Source organism: Centrocercus urophasianus, unplaced genomic scaffold (assembly GCF_019232065.1).
Source record: "Centrocercus urophasianus isolate 14NV4802_14NV808 unplaced genomic scaffold, USGS_Curo_1.0 seq_10, whole genome shotgun sequence".
Classification (NCBI taxonomy): Eukaryota; Metazoa; Chordata; class Aves; order Galliformes; family Phasianidae; genus Centrocercus; species Centrocercus urophasianus.
In genome coordinates, this window is record NW_024884142.1 from 83,104,060 (window position 1) to 83,123,037 (window position 18,978).

General features: G+C 38.1%; 1 protein-coding gene across 1 annotated transcript in view; it reads left to right on the forward strand.

Annotated features, from left to right (window-relative positions):
* Positions 1-18,978, forward strand: part of KCNK2 (potassium two pore domain channel subfamily K member 2) — a 97,338-nt gene that overhangs the window by 42,148 nt on the left and 36,212 nt on the right. The gene's annotated exons all lie outside the window — the stretch shown is intronic.

Consider the following 18,978-nt stretch of genomic DNA (forward strand, 5'->3'; position numbering starts at 1 on the left):
TGCTTAATGTTTTCAGTTGTGGATAGGGATAAAAAGTATGAAAAATATTCAGGGACTTAATTAATTCAAACATTATTTTAAAGCAGTGGAACATTTTGTTTCACATTTTATTTCATTTCTAAATAAAACTTTAAGGTCTTTCAAAATCAAAATGTTTCCTGATTTAATTTATTGAACTGATTCTACCAAAACATGTGTGAGTCCTGTGTGGAGAGAGGGCCATCTGCAAATGGATCCAGCCCTGTGATCCACAGTCCTCAGGAGACAAGATAACCCAATAGGAAATACATTGAAAATTAATATTTCAGGTCATTTCTTCAAACCAGAGTAGTCAGAATCAGGTCACACCAGGCAACTGTAAATATGTATTTCAGGATTTTTTGTGATGCAAAACATGAGAAAATGTAGGAAAAAGTCTTCTGAGAAATATTTAGGCATTGGAGCAGCAGTGCTTTTCATCAGAAAGCCTTCTGATGAGACTTTCTGATCAGTTGCAGTTTTGGGCTTTTATTCTTAGGATCTCTGGACTGTATGTGTACATTGCTAAACTGCAATAGCTGTATTGTCTTGCTGCTGTGAGCCATCTTCCTGGTGGTTCAAAGGGCTTGTGATATGACAGAAAAGTCAGCTGTCATGAAAAGCCTTTGGAATTGTGGATCTCCCAGGATAACAGCAACAGGCCTAACAATTGACTGCGTTTTCCCTTACTCTTTACGTTATGACATGTTATCAACTGCTTTTGTGTTCAGAACGTGATCTTTTCATATCTGAGTAGCCTTTTGAATGTGAAAGCATTCCTTCCAACTTGGGGGCATATGTTTATCCTACAACTTGATATTTCAAATTCTCCAGAGTTTAAAAATGCTGTTTATGAGCATCTCTAGAGAATTGCCATGAGTTTCAGTCAAACGCTACAGATATTCTGTGAACCAGGACATGACCTCGTAAATTCATAAAACAACAGAAATAGTTTGTAAAAGTGATCTATAAATATGAATGAAATCTTCAAATACTATGTCCTTTAGACTGAATGCCTCAAATAAGTACTTGAATAGAAGAAAAAAAAGATTGCTTCTCTCCACAGAAAATGATAGCTTTCCAGTGTTGCGGCAGATTCTCTGGATTTCTAAACATCTTATTATTATGATTTCTCTGTAAAGCACGCTCCTCCTGCTGATATCTCAGAATCCAAGACATTTCAGTGAAACCAGTAATTTATTTATGGATTATATTTTTTCCAAACCCTTCTTCAATGACAGTACCACTTGCATCCCTAAGTTAATTGATTCCTGGGGAGAGAGAATCATAAATAGAACTTTAGCATTTACCTAAGCAACAAGTTACTGTTTTACAGTTATTGTTATTATTGTATCATAGCAATTGTAAGGTTTTAGGTGAAAAATATTGACCGTGTATTTTGATGGCTGTTGGCAGCAGTCCAGAGTCGTCTGTCCTCCTCTCTGCTTTGGATTCCTGGGCTGCTGAAGAGCTCTTGGATGGTGACTTGTAATCTGTTGACAGTCAAAGCCAGCTAGCAAAAGCAGAATTAACACTGGAGAAAGCAAGAAATGATTAGACGTTGTATTGAGGGATGTGGTTTAGTAGGAAATATTGGTGGATGATTGGACTGGATGATCTTAGAGATCTTTTCCAACGTTGGTGATTCTATGATTCTGTGAATGTTAGATGTTTCTAAAGATGTGGATTTAGTTGAGAGGTCAGAGCCAAACAGTGTCACATGACTCCATTTAATAGAGAAGATACTTGATAGCTTTTTATACCGAGTCGGAGTAGACTGGTTTTGGCTTTGCGTTTGCTATTGTAGAACAGCAGAAGACTTGTTTCAAGAAGTGACCAGGCTGGCTATGAGTTTGGTTTACTTAGATGTTTTCACTAGTGATTGTGTTTCTAGAACAAACATGGCTCATCTTGACAAAGAACTGTGGAGCACTGTGATTACTCTGTGTGTATGGAATATTTTCAGATCACAGAATCACAGAATCACCCGGGTTGGAAGGGACCTCAAGGATCATGTAGTTCCAACCCCCCTGCCTAGCAGGGCCACTAAACACACATTCAGATCAGGTTGCCCAGGACCCTGTCCAACCTGGCCTTGAACACATCCAAGGACGGGGCATCCACAACCTCCCTGGGCAGCCCGTTCCAGGGCCTAACCACTCTCCTTGTATAGAACTTTCCCCTAACATCCAACCTAAATCTTCCCTCCTTCAACTTGGATCCATTTCCCCTAGTCCTGCTGTTGTCAGCCCTTTTGAAGAGTTTACTCCCCTCCTGGGTGTAGGTTCCCTTCAGGTATTGATAGGCTGCAATGAGGTCACCCCGCAGCCTTCTCTTCTCCAGGCTGAACAAGCCCAACTCCCTCAGCCTGTCCTCATAGGGGAGGTGCTCCAGCCCCCTGATCATCTTAGTCTCCCTCCTCTGGACCCTTTCCAAAATCTCAATGTCCCTAGATAGTCCCTAATAGGGAAAAGAGTAACAAAGAATAATAGGAGTGCTGACGTTGTTTATGGAATATGTTGTTGGATTGTTCACTGGGATTCTGTGCGTGCTGCTAAGCTCAAGATATACTTTTTTTCTATCAGAAAAAAAACTGTATTATTTGGACCAAATGTCCAAGGAGAAGAAAAAAGAGGATTGAGAGGAAAAGTGTGGGGAAAAAAAAGGGTAACTAAATAGTAGAGCTGGAGCTAGTGCTGAGGAATTGTGGAAAACAATCTTTCTATCTCACCTTTTTATTGTAAGGGCTCATTATTGCTTCTCCAAGTACATTTTTATCCTCTAGATTATTTTCTTCTTAAGATAGGTAGCTTAATTCGGGAACAGGCAGATAGTACCCTCTCTGCAGCAATTTGTATTTCAGGTCCTGATAAAGCTTCCTGTTGGCAACAGGGTAGGAAATGAAACCCCTCTTTTTGCAATCTAGAAAAACAAACAAACAGAAAAACGAAGTAGACCTACTGAGATGTAGTGCTTAGCGATCTCTCTCACAAGTGACTGCTGCTCTAGCACATAAAAAATGTCAGACTCTGTATCATGAAGACTCCTACAGATCTTCATTTGAAATAGCTGTACTATTTCTGCTTCTACTTCAGCCAGTCTGTACTGACTTTTTCAAGCATCACAAGCAGAAATATAGCAGAGGGAACTTACTTGGATTCCTGGAAGATAGAGTATCTTGAATAGCTGTTGTGAGCATGTCAGGAATGCCAACAACCTCACCAGCAGCTATAGTTTCCTGGAGCACGTCTTTTCAAACAGAGCTGTGTCTACATGGAAGTGAGTTCATGGAGCTTTGTGAGTACTAAGCACAAGGATACTTGGCAGCTGTATTGGTGTCCAAGCATAGTTGTTAATAGCTTCCTACAAATCAAAAGGGGAAGAACATATCATTCCTTTTTGTTCTTTTCCCCTTTTTTTTTCCACCAGCTGTTGACTTTTGAACCCAGACTTCTCATTGGCACTTGTAGCTGGACCTCTGGTCTAGTCCAGTTATGTCTGAGTTTTGCTTAGCTTTATATAGCTAGCTATGGAAATATCACTATGTTGGTTGGATCTGAAGCCTAGTAACTATTACAAAGTGCAAAGGGATGTGAATCTATTTTGTTGTTGTTAAATTAAAAAACAATAAATGAAGAGAACTATTTGTGAATATTTGTTTTAGGGAACAGCTGTGAACTGCAAGCACTGGAACACTGAAAAATGCTTAATACATTTGATTGGAAATCTGAATTTGTTTTTTTTACTTTGAGATTTGCAATTAGTAATGCAGTTTCAAAATGCAATTCCACTGTAAGGAATATCTTTTTTTTCCTGCCATTTTCCCACTGCCTGCCCCCAAGCTTTTCTTGTGAAGTCAGGGTATTTCATAAACTATTATTACGTTGCTTATTTATTTAAAAAGAAAATAATCCTGCCACTAAATCTGTCCCTTCTGGTGCCATTTCACTGCATTTTTGAAATACAGAGTATAAGAATAATGCCTTGATAACTAAAATATCCAAAATACATTTGTTGTTACAAAAGGATAAATATTGTTGATAATCAAAATGTATTACCTATTATGTCAGATTATCATGCAGGTAAAAAATTGTAAGTGATGCGACAAAATGTGTTCCCTTAGTTCAAAAAAGTGAGGAGTATCAGAAACTGATGTTAGAATAGTTTTTGTTTGGTGCTTTGTTTGTTTTGTAGCTGCATTTGCCACCAAGGAAGAAATGTTTTTTTCTGAGCTTTTCGTGTGGTGTCACATAATTTCAGTGAAACTATCAGCCCTTAACTGTTAAGTCTTCCTAGAAACTTGCTCTCCAATAACTCATAAACAAAAGAAAATTCTCAGATTATCTGAAATGCTGTTTTTAAATCAGTTTGAACTAGCTGCCTCCTGAAACTTTTGTGTGGAGATATGGATTCCTGTTTCAAGAATTTCTGCCTTCAGACTTTCTTTTTAATCATTTTCTGTTGTTCCTCCGTAAGAAACCCGCATCCACCTACACTGAGAACCACATTTTGAGAACTGAAGCAGAACAAAGCTATGGGAGTATTGCACCTTAGTTATTTCCAAAAGCAGAGGCTATTGAAGATGAGCTTAAAAAATTCATTTCGAAAGATATCTCCAATTTGCTGATCAGAATATAAATGCTGGTATTTCTGTGGCTTGTGTGAAAGAAAGGGAAACGAGGGAAAGCAAACGTTAGAATAAAGTGCTGGTGCCAGGGTGATGAGAGAAGGGTAATGAAAACCTTCTGAAAGTAAATAACATAAAATATATTTACCCAAAAAGTATTCTGGTGTGTGATTTCCCCCACCATAGCAGTGTTTAGAAATACATCTGGCTTATGGGAGCTTAGTTGCATGGTGGACATTGAAACGTAATGGCTTTTGAGGATCTGTTTCTCTGAAGAGTCATCAACTCAAAATCATCTTCTTTGGCTTCTTTTCCAAAGCAAGTAAGGTTTCATTGAAGTAGAGTCTCAAATGTTGTCCTCAACATGTAGCCTGAACGCATGTCCAAATTTCATATAGCTCTGAGAATGGATGTATATAGGGGAAAGCTGAGTATAACCAGCTGATAAGACCAGCAGCAGAGCAATGCAGAAAATAAGTGATTAAGAGTTATGATCTGGTATTGCTGGGGAATGAGATGAGAGTGATCCTTCCATTATTTACTCTGCCTACCCAGGACTGCACTGAAAGCTTTCGCTGTCGTACAGTGATTTCATGTCTGCTTGCAAAGTGTGTTAAATATGTATGTCTCACCTGACTAAATGTCAACAGAGATGTTTGGTTTAAAAATATCTCTCAAAAATCTCTTCAGAATTCCTTCTTACTCTCAGTTAGTTCTGTGCTTACCTTCCCTTCCCCACACTGTGGCTCTGAAGAAGCTTGAGCTAAAATTGTTTCTTCGTCTCTCTTTTTTCCAACCTATTTTTTCTCTTGTAATTCTTTTGTTGCTCTTGTAAAGAATCTGACCTATTGGCTGTTATTGGTTGTTGACAAATACTGGCTCACCTGTGGATTTGACACCAACTTTCTCCAAATATTTCATCTACTCTGAGCTTACTCTTTTTCAGAACTGTAGAGACTAAGCAAGATTTTTTCCCCTTAATTATTTCTCCCAGGCAGTGAGCAGAGAGTGTATTACCACTGTGCCCTCAATTTTCTCCTGCATTTGTTCAGACAATGCAAAAGAGGGTTTATCTGATCCTGAGGGTGAGGAAATAATAGTTAGACTGCATGAGGTTCCAAGGCAATAAATTAGGATAAGATTGCTGGGAGTAACAGAGCCTGGAAAGTGGTTTTGGAAGGACCATGGTGAACAGCTGAAAGGAAACTACATTAGAGGAAGAGGTCAGTCAGAATGATATTGAGGGGTTGTATATGAAAAAAGGCATGAGCTGAATGAGAGAAAAGAAGGTGAGCCTCACTGACCCAAAAGACTGAGACCAAGAGACAGAAAGGATCAAGTGTTCCCAGTGCATTCTGAAGTAGTCAACAAGGCTGACTCTAAATCATAGAATCGTTGAATATCTAGAGTTGGGAGGGACACACACATATTACCGAGTCCGACTCTGGACTCCACACAGGACCACCCAAAAATCAGACCCTCTGTGTGAGAGCGTTGTCCAAATGCTTCCTGAACTCTGGCGGCTTGGGGCCTCTTCCACAGCACTGGGCAGGCTGTTCCGGTGCCTGGCCACCTTCTCTGAAAGTTAATGAATGCAAGTTTATGAGATGACGAAGATTATGGGAGCTTTAATTGCATGTATAAAAACTATTTTTTCTTCTGGCCCCTTTGTGAGACACAGGTGTCTGGTAAGTTGGAGGCGCTTGCATGTTCTGTGGGCCATAGACCTGATACTTCTTGTGATACTGTTCAAATTATTAACTATATTGGGAAAGCTTAGGGTGATACAGCATCTGAGTAGTATGAATGTTCAAGAGAATTTGTTGACCTGGCATGGTTTAGGAGAAGAAATTTTGCTGTAGTTGGTACGAAGTGATGCTGTATCTTGAGCTAAGGTAGCATCAGTGATGTTCCATATTATCTTTCTTTTAGTTTTTTTTTTTTTTTTTTTTGCATTGTTCTTTTTGCTTTTTTTTTTTTAGTCTTTTTATCCCAATTCATAGAACTAAAAACTACTTCTTTGTAAAATTGAGTTTGCAAAGATATTTGTGCTTGGAAAACTTTTTCCAGCTACCTGGCATGTTTTCAAAATTAATGTGATTTCATTAAAACATGGCTTTGTCAAAATAACCTTTTTATTTTCACCGATAAACTTCCACCCATGCAGCACTGATGATTTTATTTTAGCGTGGTGTCTATTTCCTTGCATAGCAAGGAGCTGTACCATTTTTACAGTTCAGTGTTCTTGCACATTCTTACCTCTTAATCTTCCTTTTCCTCAGAAATTGCAAACAAATTCCTGGCTATCTAGCTTTCTATCCCTCTTCTGTATCTTCAACAATTTCCTAAAAACTACACTTAGCACAGTTCTGTTTAAGTCTTGCTATGAAGTGAAAACGTCAATTTGTCAGTTGTGACACAATCCCCAATTTACACTGCAAATGAGCACTGAAATTTTCACAGCTTACTCTGTTAAAGCTAGTGTGCTAATGGAACTGGATTTTGTTTTCTTTATTTAGATTTCTCATCACCAACTGATCATTGTAGAGTTTTTGAGCCTCCCAATCATGTTCTTTTTCATTTCCAAGTTATAAAAGCTTGTTGCTATCAATAAAGGAAGGGCTGCCAGGAAGAACCGCTGAATACAGTTACGCTCTTTGCACAATGTTAGGATGAATGAAATTATTTCCTGCTTTCCTTTTTGTTTATTTTTATAATTGCATCAGAAATGGTGCAACTAACCACAAGAACCTCAAATCCTGTATGCGAACAAGAACTGCGGGATGTTGGAAAATTCAGGAAAAAAAAGTAAACTTTTTGTGCTTTATTTCAACTGAACAAGAAGTCAGAAAATTGGAACCACTGAATGCGTAGTGGATAGAGGCCAAAATAAAAGCACCTGTATGCTTTTATGTATGCAGTGTGTACATCCCAACAGAATGAGCTGTTTGTAAATTCTGCTTTAAGTGCGTCAAGCTGTTTACCATGATATGCTACTTTGTTTACAGCTGTTTGCACTTTTTAGTTGAGTTACTAACCAGAACCAGCTTTTGAAAAGGGAAGGGCAGCCATAGTCAATACCAGACCATTTATTTTTTTGTTTATTTATTTGTTGTGTGACTCCACAATATATTTTTAGCATGTTGGGCAGTAACCTTTATTGAAAGTTAAGCTGACCATTTCAACTGGGATTTCTGCCTTTTCTAATCACCTTAGAAAGCAAGCACTTATTCAGGTGCCTTTAGCAGAAAAGTTTTGGGTTCTGAAAGTTTGAATGTTTCCCACTGAGTGCCTTTGCAAACTGGCCAAAAGATAGAAAGGTACATTCTTTCATATTAGAAAAGGGCCTACCCACTGTATGCCTTCATCTGTTGCATGTTTGTTTTATCCTGTTGACCTGAATGTAGATAGCAGTTTTTCCTCCTGCAAATTAAGATCTGAAAAAGATTGGTTATGTTGTGCAGAGGCTGTGTTTAATGCATAGATTGTGCACTCCCGATCCCCAGGTGTGCCTATGGGTGCTCTGCCTGGCTGGTTTGGGGAAGTAATGAGTGCTCACATACAACAGCTGGGGCTGGGTATTCCTTGCTTTACTTACTGTAGAACTAGCACCTAAAAAAGATGGGTCATTTGGTCAGGGTAGGCTTTCTCTTCAGTCAGTTGCATACTTGCATACAGTTGCAACTGGGCTGGAGCATTCCAATCGCTGTTGCCCACGTACTAAGCCAGCTTTCAGTAGGCGTGCTTGCCATATGCACCATCGAGGAGATATATTTGTAGGCTGTATCTAGATGGGGAAGATGGCTGTGGTATGAAAATATCTAAAATGCTGTTGAAGGAACTGGCAAACAAGTAAGGATATTAAGTTAGTGTATTTTATAGACATTTTATTAATCTGGAAGTGAGGACTGCCATGAACTTGAGACTGTTTAAGTTCAATTTGATTACATTCCTCCTTGTGTAAAACATGCTTTTTTGTGTTACTTTTAATTGTAGCAATGGCTAGAAATGTCCTGTGGAACAGCACAGGACAGAGAACATGCTTCTGTGAAGTTACAAAATGGTTTTCAGTTCTATTTAAAATAAAATATACACAGTGTCTGTAGTAGAAAAGCTGAGTCACAGCCTGAAGCAGTGATTGAGCACCTGGTGGGAAGGCAGGGCCAACCTGGGGAGCTCAGGTGCATGCGATGTACCTGAGTGACTGCACCTGGTGGAGCCAGGATCCACCCCTTCCCAGACCTCCTTTAAGGGTTGGCAGTGAAGGTAAGGGTATCTTGCTGGAGATCCCTATGCACTTGAGGCTTTTTGAAAGTAAGCAGCTTCTTTTCTTTATTTCTGTGCTCACAGCTGTTGTACTTTAGTAAATCCTCACTTGCTGCAGTGTAGGACCTTCCTACTCTGCTGTCACTGCTGTGCTTTGCATCATGTTACAGTGTATTAGGCATCTAATCCATGTAACCTCATGTGAAGAAGTAATTCTTAAACTGGGTTTATGGGTTATGTTTCAGTAATATTTTGAAGATATTTACTTTTCTTCAAAGTATATGGAAGGGAATTTGTACTGACAGGCTAGAAGGACAAAGGTTTGTTAAAGAAAGCAGTTGGTAATATAACATCTGATGTGTTGTGCCACTGGCGCAACAGAGAGTAAAACAGCATTAAAGCATCTACTGGTGCTTTGTAAGTATATGTACGTATTATATACATTGAGAGATTTCTACATATTATAGACTTCTCCTATTTTCAGTGTCTTGGTTCCATTACAACAATAACAAAAAGCCACCAAAAAAAAAAAAAAAAAAAAAAACCAAACCCCAAAGAAAATCCCACCATGAAAAACCAAAAGGGTAACTGGTAAGAATATAATCTTTTTTGCATCATCTGGATCAATCAGTGGACCTGTAAGCAAAGCACAACGGATGCTGCTGCAAGCTTGACTTGCTTGCATCTCAGTTTGGGTCAGATGTCTGTATTTTTCATAAGTACCTTTTTATGTTCACGGTAATGTAGATATAATCTACATGTGTAGTTTTTCAGAAAAAGAGAACAAAATGTTTTAAAAACTGATTTAAGCTGCTAATGCAAGTGCAGTTAAGTGAAAAGGATATATTCTGATGACTTAAAAATGTATTTTTATTTAAGGGGAATTAAGCGGTGAACAGTGCAGATGAGTCTGTGTTTGTTTATCAGCTGCCTTTTCCTGGTCACTGATTTTGACAAGTGAATCCTTCAGTGCTTTTCCAGGTGTGGATAAAATAACTCATAACTAACAGAAAGATAACTATCTGCTGCGTGTAAACTAATGATCAGTAAATATATGGGGTAGTAGAACTATTAGCCTGTAAAATGTATGATAAGTAGTGTTTTGTTTTTGAGGTGTTCTTCTGTGAGAACGTCTTGTAAAATTTTAGTCTGGAGTTTGCACAAGAGGGTGATGAATAATATAATTTTCTTTTAGTTAACTGACATTTTGGAAGTCACTCTGTTCTAGCTGAGGCTGTCTGATTGGTGTGTTTTTGTTTTTCTCTTTATTTATTTCACAGAATTGTAGGGGTTGGAAGGGACTCCAGAGATCATAGAGTCCAACTCCCATTTTTCATTTAGTTTGCAGGAGAAGTAGTGAGCAGTATTGTTTGATAGTTAATAAGAGTTTAGCTTTGGCTTTTTGGTTCTGCAGGGAGAAATCTGCAGACAGTTTCACCATTGTGGCTTCATTAGAGATGTGCTTTTCTTCCTGTTCTGCACGTGTGGGATTCTGATGTTTTTCTTGCTGGACTGGTAACCAGGGCCGGGATAAGAGATTACTTTGTACAGACATCTTTATGTTCCACACAGACTGTGTGAATTTGATCCTCACTTGGTGGACAGGAATTTGATGGTAATTGTGGTCCCAGTGAGGATGTCACCTGCAGCTATCTTTAGTCAAAACCACCTGAAATAAGTAATTCACTGTGTGTGCTGTGTGCATGGAAGTATCAGTTTAATATTTGGTTAACTAGATGGGAACTGTCCAGGAATGTGAGTAGGAAAAACCTTTGCTGCATTTTATAAAATACTTTAATTCTCAAGATTAGAATTCTAATTCTAAACTGTTTTATTCCTATAAGCTTTGAATTATACACTTTGAAATAAGTGTTTCTTATCTCACAGAATATCTTGAGGATGTCTCAAATTGTAAGAAAAGGGAGTTAGCTATGTCACCTTTGGGTCCTCTCTGGTCTCTGATGGCTGGACTCCAACTGTAACTACTGAATAATTTACTGCTGTCATCACCTCTTGCTACAGAGGTTTTCTTAAATCTCTTTTACTTTCTCCTGGCGTGTAATCTGAATTAAATACTTATCAGGAATGGCTCAATGAAGCTTGCTGGGCTGGCAATTTCTTTTCCGTAAGGTTGTACAACTTATTTTAGTCCACAGAAGCTTGCTATTGGTTAAATAATTTATTTTGTATCTTAGTAGTTTGTTAACCCTTAAGAAGTTTCCCCATATGAAGAGACTGCAGGGTGGGGGGATGTTATCTCTTTACCTGTGGTTGCTGCTTCTGCTTGTCCCAATTTAGACTATTTTAGTTATTTCTTTTCTTGTAGTGCTAGCCATAGTGAGAATTATTTATTATCCAGCAAATCTTCCAGCCTTCATTCTTAAATTATGTAATTGGATCATGTGTTGGTCATGACTATCTGTGTTCTTTGGGTAGTATGGCACAAAAGCAGCTATGGGGGAAAACATGGATGGACAACCTCTGTTCACATGCCTTTGAGGCTTTTTGCTGTGTGTTGCTTCACAGCAAACAAATGATTGAGGAACCAGCGTGGTGCTTGCAATGTGTTGTTTGAATCCCTTGACTGCTCTCCTCCTTCATCTGTCTTGCTGATTTAGACCACAAGCTCTGCAGCTGTAGTACCAACATGAGCAAGTATCCCCGTTGTCTGTATTGATCACTTTAACTGATGACACATTAGATGATACCACACAGTATGTAGCTACAATGGCTAAGTGTAGTTATGGAACCAAGAAAAATTCCTTCATCAAGGATCCATATAATTGCGTAGACTTAATCTAATTCCACATGATAGTTGAATAGTAGTTTAAAAAACAGCCTAGTTTAAGAAAACTGAGATCTGTTTTCCAGTATAATGGTGTATCTTTTAATATTGCTTGATAATTTTTTACTTAAATAAGGGCAGGTGAAATCAGAAGCTATTAGAGCCTATGACTCTGCTTTTAAGTAAGTAGCATTTCCAATGTATTTAAGGTATTCCCTCTAGGAAACAACATCCATGATTCTAATAGCTCAAAAAGGTCTTTGATTACATACGGCTAGCACCCACTCTAACATCACACCAATTTGACCTGCTGGCACTCTGAGTCTAATTTTAGATTTGCTTTTTGAAATCTGCCAGTGCAATTGCTAGGTTAAGCCCTTTCTCCTCTTGAAATGGATCTGAAGATGCTAATTCATGCATGGCAGTGCTCCTGTGGGAGGCAAATAAACTTCTGCTCTCTGGCTTGCTCTGTTCTTTTCCTCACATAAGAAAGAATGGTGAATGTGAAAGGATATAAATTAGAGAGTATAAACCTTGCTCCACATTTGGACTCTACAATTGGAAAGTGTAATTCTTCAGCCTGAGGAAGGAGAACCTCTCTGACCATGTATCTGTTTGCTCTCTGGGCGAGCACTGGCCGCAAAAAATGTGATTACTAGATCAAGAGTCATTATCTGATTCATTGCTCCATTATACACCATCATGACTGAGAATTTTTTAATTTTTTGATATCTCTTTATGAACTTTATTCAACAGAGCCCCGAAGTGATATTTTCTTATACTTCATAAAAAAAAAAAAAAAAAATTAGTTCTGCATTTTTCTGAAATGCTGTATTTTTCTGTGAGGTGATCTCTCTTCACACAGATAATCTGCAAGCCTATAAATTTGTAATGGTTTATGACAGATTCTTACTAATATATATATATATCGTTCATCCTTGTAAATAGCTTTTAAGTCTGCACTTGCAATTGTTGCTGGCAAAATAATTACCCTGAACTTTGATGAACCTCTGAGTGCTAATTAGTAATTGCTGTTGAATTGTTCAGATTTTTTTATCTGTAAACATGAAATACAGATTAGATATTTAGCTAAGCTAATAATCCCTTTTGTCTGAAGATTAGGAGAAGTCAATATTCTATACTCTTCATTTTTAATCCTGCAGCCTTGAAAATATACTTTTCTAAGGATTGGGTGAAAGGAGCAGTAGCCAGCATGACTCTGCTGCAGTAAACAAAGAAGGAATTGATGTCATCAGAAATGCACACACTTTAACTGAGCGATTGCTACTAGGAGGGTGGTAATATCAAAATACAGTGGAGATGCTGAAATGAAAGGATTAAAGATATGTAAGTGCTGCAGAAGCTGTGGTGTTAGCAATAGTGTTTTTGTTAGGTCTGGCAGAAAGAAGGGTGGAAAAAACATCTGTATCTTACTAAAGTAGCTGATTTTGAGCTAGCACATGGGGCTTGATACCAACATTTTTCTTGCTTTTTGTAGATGTATTGCAGGAGCAACAAACATTTGCACGGACAGATTCATTACTTGAATGTGAGAGACTGAATTTTATGTTGAAGGGTACAGTACAAATTTGGGATTTTGTGCAGTACATTTCATTGGTATGAAAGAACATGACTGTTGCAGAGAGTAACGATCGTGCTCCATTTGAAGGGCGAAGATGCGGGAACTGCGGTTGGCAGATGAATCAAACTCCGAGATGTACTAGAGATCATAATAGGAAAAATAATTTAGAGTTCTAGGTTAGGCTTTCTGTTTCATGATGATGATTAGAATTAAGTAATGAACCAATTACTTTTCAATAGAAAGAGAAAACATTTGTAGGGAAATGCACCTTACTAGAGGCACACAAAACAGCTGGAAGAACAGAAAGTTTTTTGGGCATAGCTGAGGAAGGCCTCATTTACCCTAAATATTTTTCTTATTGTGGCAAATGCTCCACTAACAGGCATTACGTTTTTTTTAAATCGCAGTATTTCACTATGTTCTTCCATTTTTCTAACTGTGGAAGTGCTGTTATTATGCCTTTCTAGAACATGTTTGTACCATGCTGGAAATACTCAGAAACTCATATCCCCACTTTCATAGTAAAACACTTAAAAATGTTTATTGTTCTTGCTTAATTTTAAAAATGAGATTTTCATAATGATATGCTGCTGAATCATCATACAAATATCAAGTGTAACACTGACAGTGGAGTTGTGGACATTCATCTGTGCTCCTCATTTCTCTCTTTTTCCAATCTTTAATTACATTTCATATTTGGATATTTAGAGCATCTCAACCTTAGTGATTGTCCAATATTTCTCTGAGTGGTAATTTATAGGGACTAATTTGATAGAATTGTTCTTTCCATAATCAAGAGATCAAGTTCAGAAAAAGTAAATTTAGAGAGATGATTCATAAAAGATAATGAAGCATTCAATATTATTTGTCAATCAAGACAAATCACATTGCATCAGCTTCCACAGTAGAGACATCCTGTCTGCAGGCTCTGGATAGCTGAGAAAGCCTTGTCCTGTATTCTGTCTGGCAGAGAAAGAAACAAAATGTCTTTCCCTGTAACTATCTGTAAAATGGGTCTTTTCCCATTGCTGATCCATATTCAGGTCTCATCAAGAAGTTTATCTAATTTTTCTGAGGTGAACCATCTGAATATTTGGGTAGCATTACACTCTTGCTCTTTTTGAACCCTACGTTTGATGAAAGTGTGTGTATATATATATATATGCATGTAACATCATCCATCATGAAAGCAGCCTGACAGTCTTGGGCATATAAGTTCCCTTCTCACCAGGATGCATGCAGCAGTAGGCTGCGTGCCTTTACTAAGGATCCATGCTGTGATGAGTTTCAGAAAGGCAACCGATGGAGGCACTCTGGATCATGTTGGATGGCACCCTTGGCAGCCTGAGCTGGTGGGGGGCAGCCCTGCCCTTGGCAGAGGGTTGGAACTGAGTGGGCTTTAAAGTCCCTTCTAACCCAAACCATTCTGTAATTCTACATCATGACAGCTTGCCACTGGCTGGCCATTCTCTCCTGCAATGGTAAGATAGCTTATGTGCTGGGTGTAAAGGTAGAACTACGTTATTGTCATCCTGGCATGCATCCAGTTCAGAGTTCTTCAAAACAGAAATTGGTGATCTACTTAATGCACATCTCTATACAGCTGGGATATAGGAATGATGAATTGAAAGCTGTCACAAGACGTGAAAGCTTACCAGATGCTTGTTAGAACAGCGTGTTGTTAAGTAGTCATGCAGAAACAGGATGGAAACTGCAACAGCAGTCCTCTATGAAAATGCTCCCACAGATATTTTTATTAACTGGAGCAAAAAAAAAAAAAAATTAAAAAAAAAAAAAAAAGGGAGAAGATGGAAAAGCAGCTGGGATGGTGAATACTTGATTGATGAAGGACTGTTGGATACAGAATACTGCAAAGTGTGCTCCAGCTCTGAGGAGCTGGAGTTATGTCTGTGTTATGCCTGCCTCCGGCATATGGCTTTTGGAGAATTTGCAAAGAGGAGATACCTACTGCAAGCATCAAGCTGGAATGTTCTCTCTCAGCTGTCTGGAAGCTCAGTAGGCGTTCTTCATCCTGTTCTGTTTGTTCTCTTAAGCTTACTCTCTCAGATGAAATCTTATCCAGTCGTGAACTTTTAAAAATAATAAATTTGTGAAAGATGTGGTTAAAACATTGGGTACTGAGTCTAGAAACATCTGTGCTTCTGACTTCAAGAGTGTGAGAAGCTTCTGTGTGACCTACTGTTGTGGTGGAGTGATGATTCTGAGGGCAGAAGATGATGTGCTTGTTTTGACCAGTGGATTTAGTGTTTCCTAGCTCAGATTTTTCCACTCTATTTCTTCTTTTTTTTTTTTTTTATGTGATAGTGGTGTGTACTTTCTGTACTCATGATATTTTGTGTTTTCTGTGGAGTGTTCCTGGTTAATACAAATCTAAATACATTAGAAAAAATGTGTAAAAAAAATCACTTTCAAACTGGCTCCATTGTAAAGATAGTTTTGCTGAAGCAACCACTGTGTTACACAGTTTTACAGTCCAGTACTTCTCCAAAACAGTGCCATTCTAGTTTTCTCATTTAAGTATTGAGTATATCTTGATACTGCTTCAGTGCTCTCTGCTCTTCATTGTCCTTTTATGTACCTGTCAAGATTCTACTTTTTAATGGAAATAATGTTTCTATTGACTTAGTGTCTTTCAGAGCACGCAGGTTCAACAGTCAGCTACTACTGATGGTTCAGTTGTTGCCCAAGCTTATTGTATTTTAAGATGCCTTCCACCAAATCCAATGACTTGGATAGATGCATAGTTGCTGCCTTCAGACCTCTGTTATACTTTGAGTGCAGCATATGCTGCCTCAGCTAAAAATGTGTGAAGTCCAACCTGTTAAGGTTCATCTGCACTGAGAGGTTTCAGGTCTATCGCTTCAACAGTAAAATGGTTTAATTCTTGTTGTTATGTTGTCACAGGTGTTCCTATGACATATCTCAGCTTGCTCAGAGATACTAGGATTTAAAATGACCTCACAGGAACACCAAAATACATCTCCAGAAATATATGCCTTGTATTTAAATAAATAAATAAAACTAAACTATTTCCTGATGTTTGGCTACAATACCGTGGGTCAGTCATTTGCTAGGGAGAACTGTGTAAGAAAACTGCATATAGCACATACAGTAAACTTTAATGGATCTACATTTTGCGAGGCTTGCAAGTTTGTTGTGCTTCTCCAAAGGGGAGGAAGAGAGTGTGGAAGCACATGAAAGAAAGCTTGCTTAGTAACCTCAGGTGAAAAACTTATCCTTTATTCCTCCTGCTTCTGAATTCCTCTCTTATTCCAGCCTTCTCAGTCAAGAATTCCTGTAGCACTTGGCTGGAAGATTCATTATTCCTCTTTAGTGTTGAATGATAACGAAGGACAGGAGGGTGATGCTGGATGAGGCCAGAAACAATGATGCTGATGGTAAAATCAGATGAAGGCGAGTGGCCAAAGCTTGTCGTTTGTGCCTACCTAAAATGCTTTGGAAAAAAGTGGCCTCTTTAAGGAAGAGGAGTGCACTTAGCAGTGTGTCTAATTTTCTTTTTACAGCATGAACAATATGGAGGAATTTTAAATATCTTAATTTGTTTATAAGAGCTCTTAGGGAATTACCTGTGTTGTCATATTTTTAATTAAGTTTATTACAGAACTTCCAAAGACCAGAGTATATATCCAATTTGGAGCTCTATTTTTTTTTCTTTTTAATGTTAAGCTAAAGAGTTTTGCAGTTTTCTTAAATTTTGCATATCTACATGGGACTGGTGGGGGATTAAAAGGAAGGAGATGGTAAAAGAGAAACAGCCATTTCAAGGAATGTGCAACTTTTTTTTCCCCAATCCTAAGAATTTGATTTGGACACTTACAGGTTGGCCCGTGTCCTAAGATACTGATGTCCAATAAGAGTAAATCTCTTGTTTATTTGTTGCTTAAATATTTTGTATGCAAGGAAAAGATGATTGGAAAAAACCTCTGTCCTAAAGATGTTTGTATGTGGAGGTCATCAGCCATCCGTATTTTCTAGCTTAAACTGTTCAATTGAATGTTCAAGGTTCTGGATTCTTGACTCATTGAAACTGACCTAAGAGGGCTGTAGGAAATGCTGGTTGTGCACTAAAAAACGTTTAGAACTCTGTACTGTTTACCAGTGGTTATGAGAACAAGGCTGTATGACACAGCTGAGGCACCACTGTTGTTTTCAGCTGAAGAGAGGATGCACTGAAAAATCCCATGCTAGCATCTGTTAAGCAGGTTGTATTTCTCCACTATAGACATCAGATTTATAATTTTGCAGTTCTTCTGATAGATGAAAATAAGCATCTAGAGGCTACTGTTCAGGAGGGAAGAAATAGCATTGAGTGGCTTAGTCATATGCAGTAGACAATTATTATTATTTTTTTTTTAAATGGGCTGAGAAAGAGACAGTTATTTTGTCTATAATACTAAACACAGTTATCTTCCATTCACAAAATGCTCTGCTGGGTTGGGAATTGGATTGGCATTACCTATTTAGTAATTCTGTGGATCAATGCAACTTGCTAAATGTGTAGTTAGAAATGCCCGTATGTGTGTCAATGCGTGCATCTGAAGATTTGCTTGTCTGATGGAAAATATTTCACCTTTAAGATTATCTCAAAGAAAATTGTGACAGTATCTTGTACTTATGGTTATTCTCATGATTTGAAATTTTCCATTGGGAAAAATCTTGATATAAGGAAGGTGATTCATATGCTCCATGAGAAGCATTGTACATGTACATGTACCTGAGCGTCTCAAAATGGAGGTAATTGTATTTTGGAGCTCTACTTGCAGAATTCTGCATCCAGTATGTGGGGTTATTGGCCAATGTTATCTACCCATGATGAGAATTCTGCCTTTTAAAATTTGATTCAAGTTCTGGATGTATGAGTCTGTTTCTCTGAGTGCAGGGTCATTATTTGGTATGTTTATTAATCTTTGTATTTTGCCCAATATGTGTGGATTCTATGTTCCTTATTGTTCATGTGTTTATTTTGCCCATTATATGTAGAAAACAGAAGTGTTCACAGTTTAGCCTTAATGTATTTTTGGAAAGGTGTTTCTTCTTTAAATAAACACACCAGCATGCAAGTAACAGTTGTTGTATTTCTCAAACACTTTGATTTAGTATGATCATCTGGAGCAATTTTCTCGATGTGAAGGTATATCTGTTGTGCCTAATTAATTATTTTGTTGCTATGTTAGTATAGTACATGGAAGAAATAGGCTGCTGTTATGTAGAATACTGTGTGTATTCTTTATCCTGTTTGCATGAGAGCCCTAATCTTATGTAATAGGTTGCTCTGAAAGTAATGCCTCCTATTTGATTTCCACAGAAACTACCAAAAAAAAAAAAAAAAAAAGTGCAAATGATAGAGCAAATCTGCAGCTACAAAACACTGTTTTTCAGCAGTCACTGTAATTAGCTATGCATTTTCACCAGCAATGAGCAAGAGCCTGCATGCAGCACTTGTAAAAATCTGCATGGCTGTCCAGATCATGGCTTATCTCTCACACCACTGTTGCCTCTGTTGAAATGCACTGCCCACTGCCTCACTGTGACATCCACTATTTGATCTCCAGAAATGTTCAGCAAGTGTCAGTTAATGTCAGTGGGTGACATTTCTTCCACATGGAAGAACTTGCATACCTTTGCTTCATACACACTTCTATGGCAGAAGCTACTTTG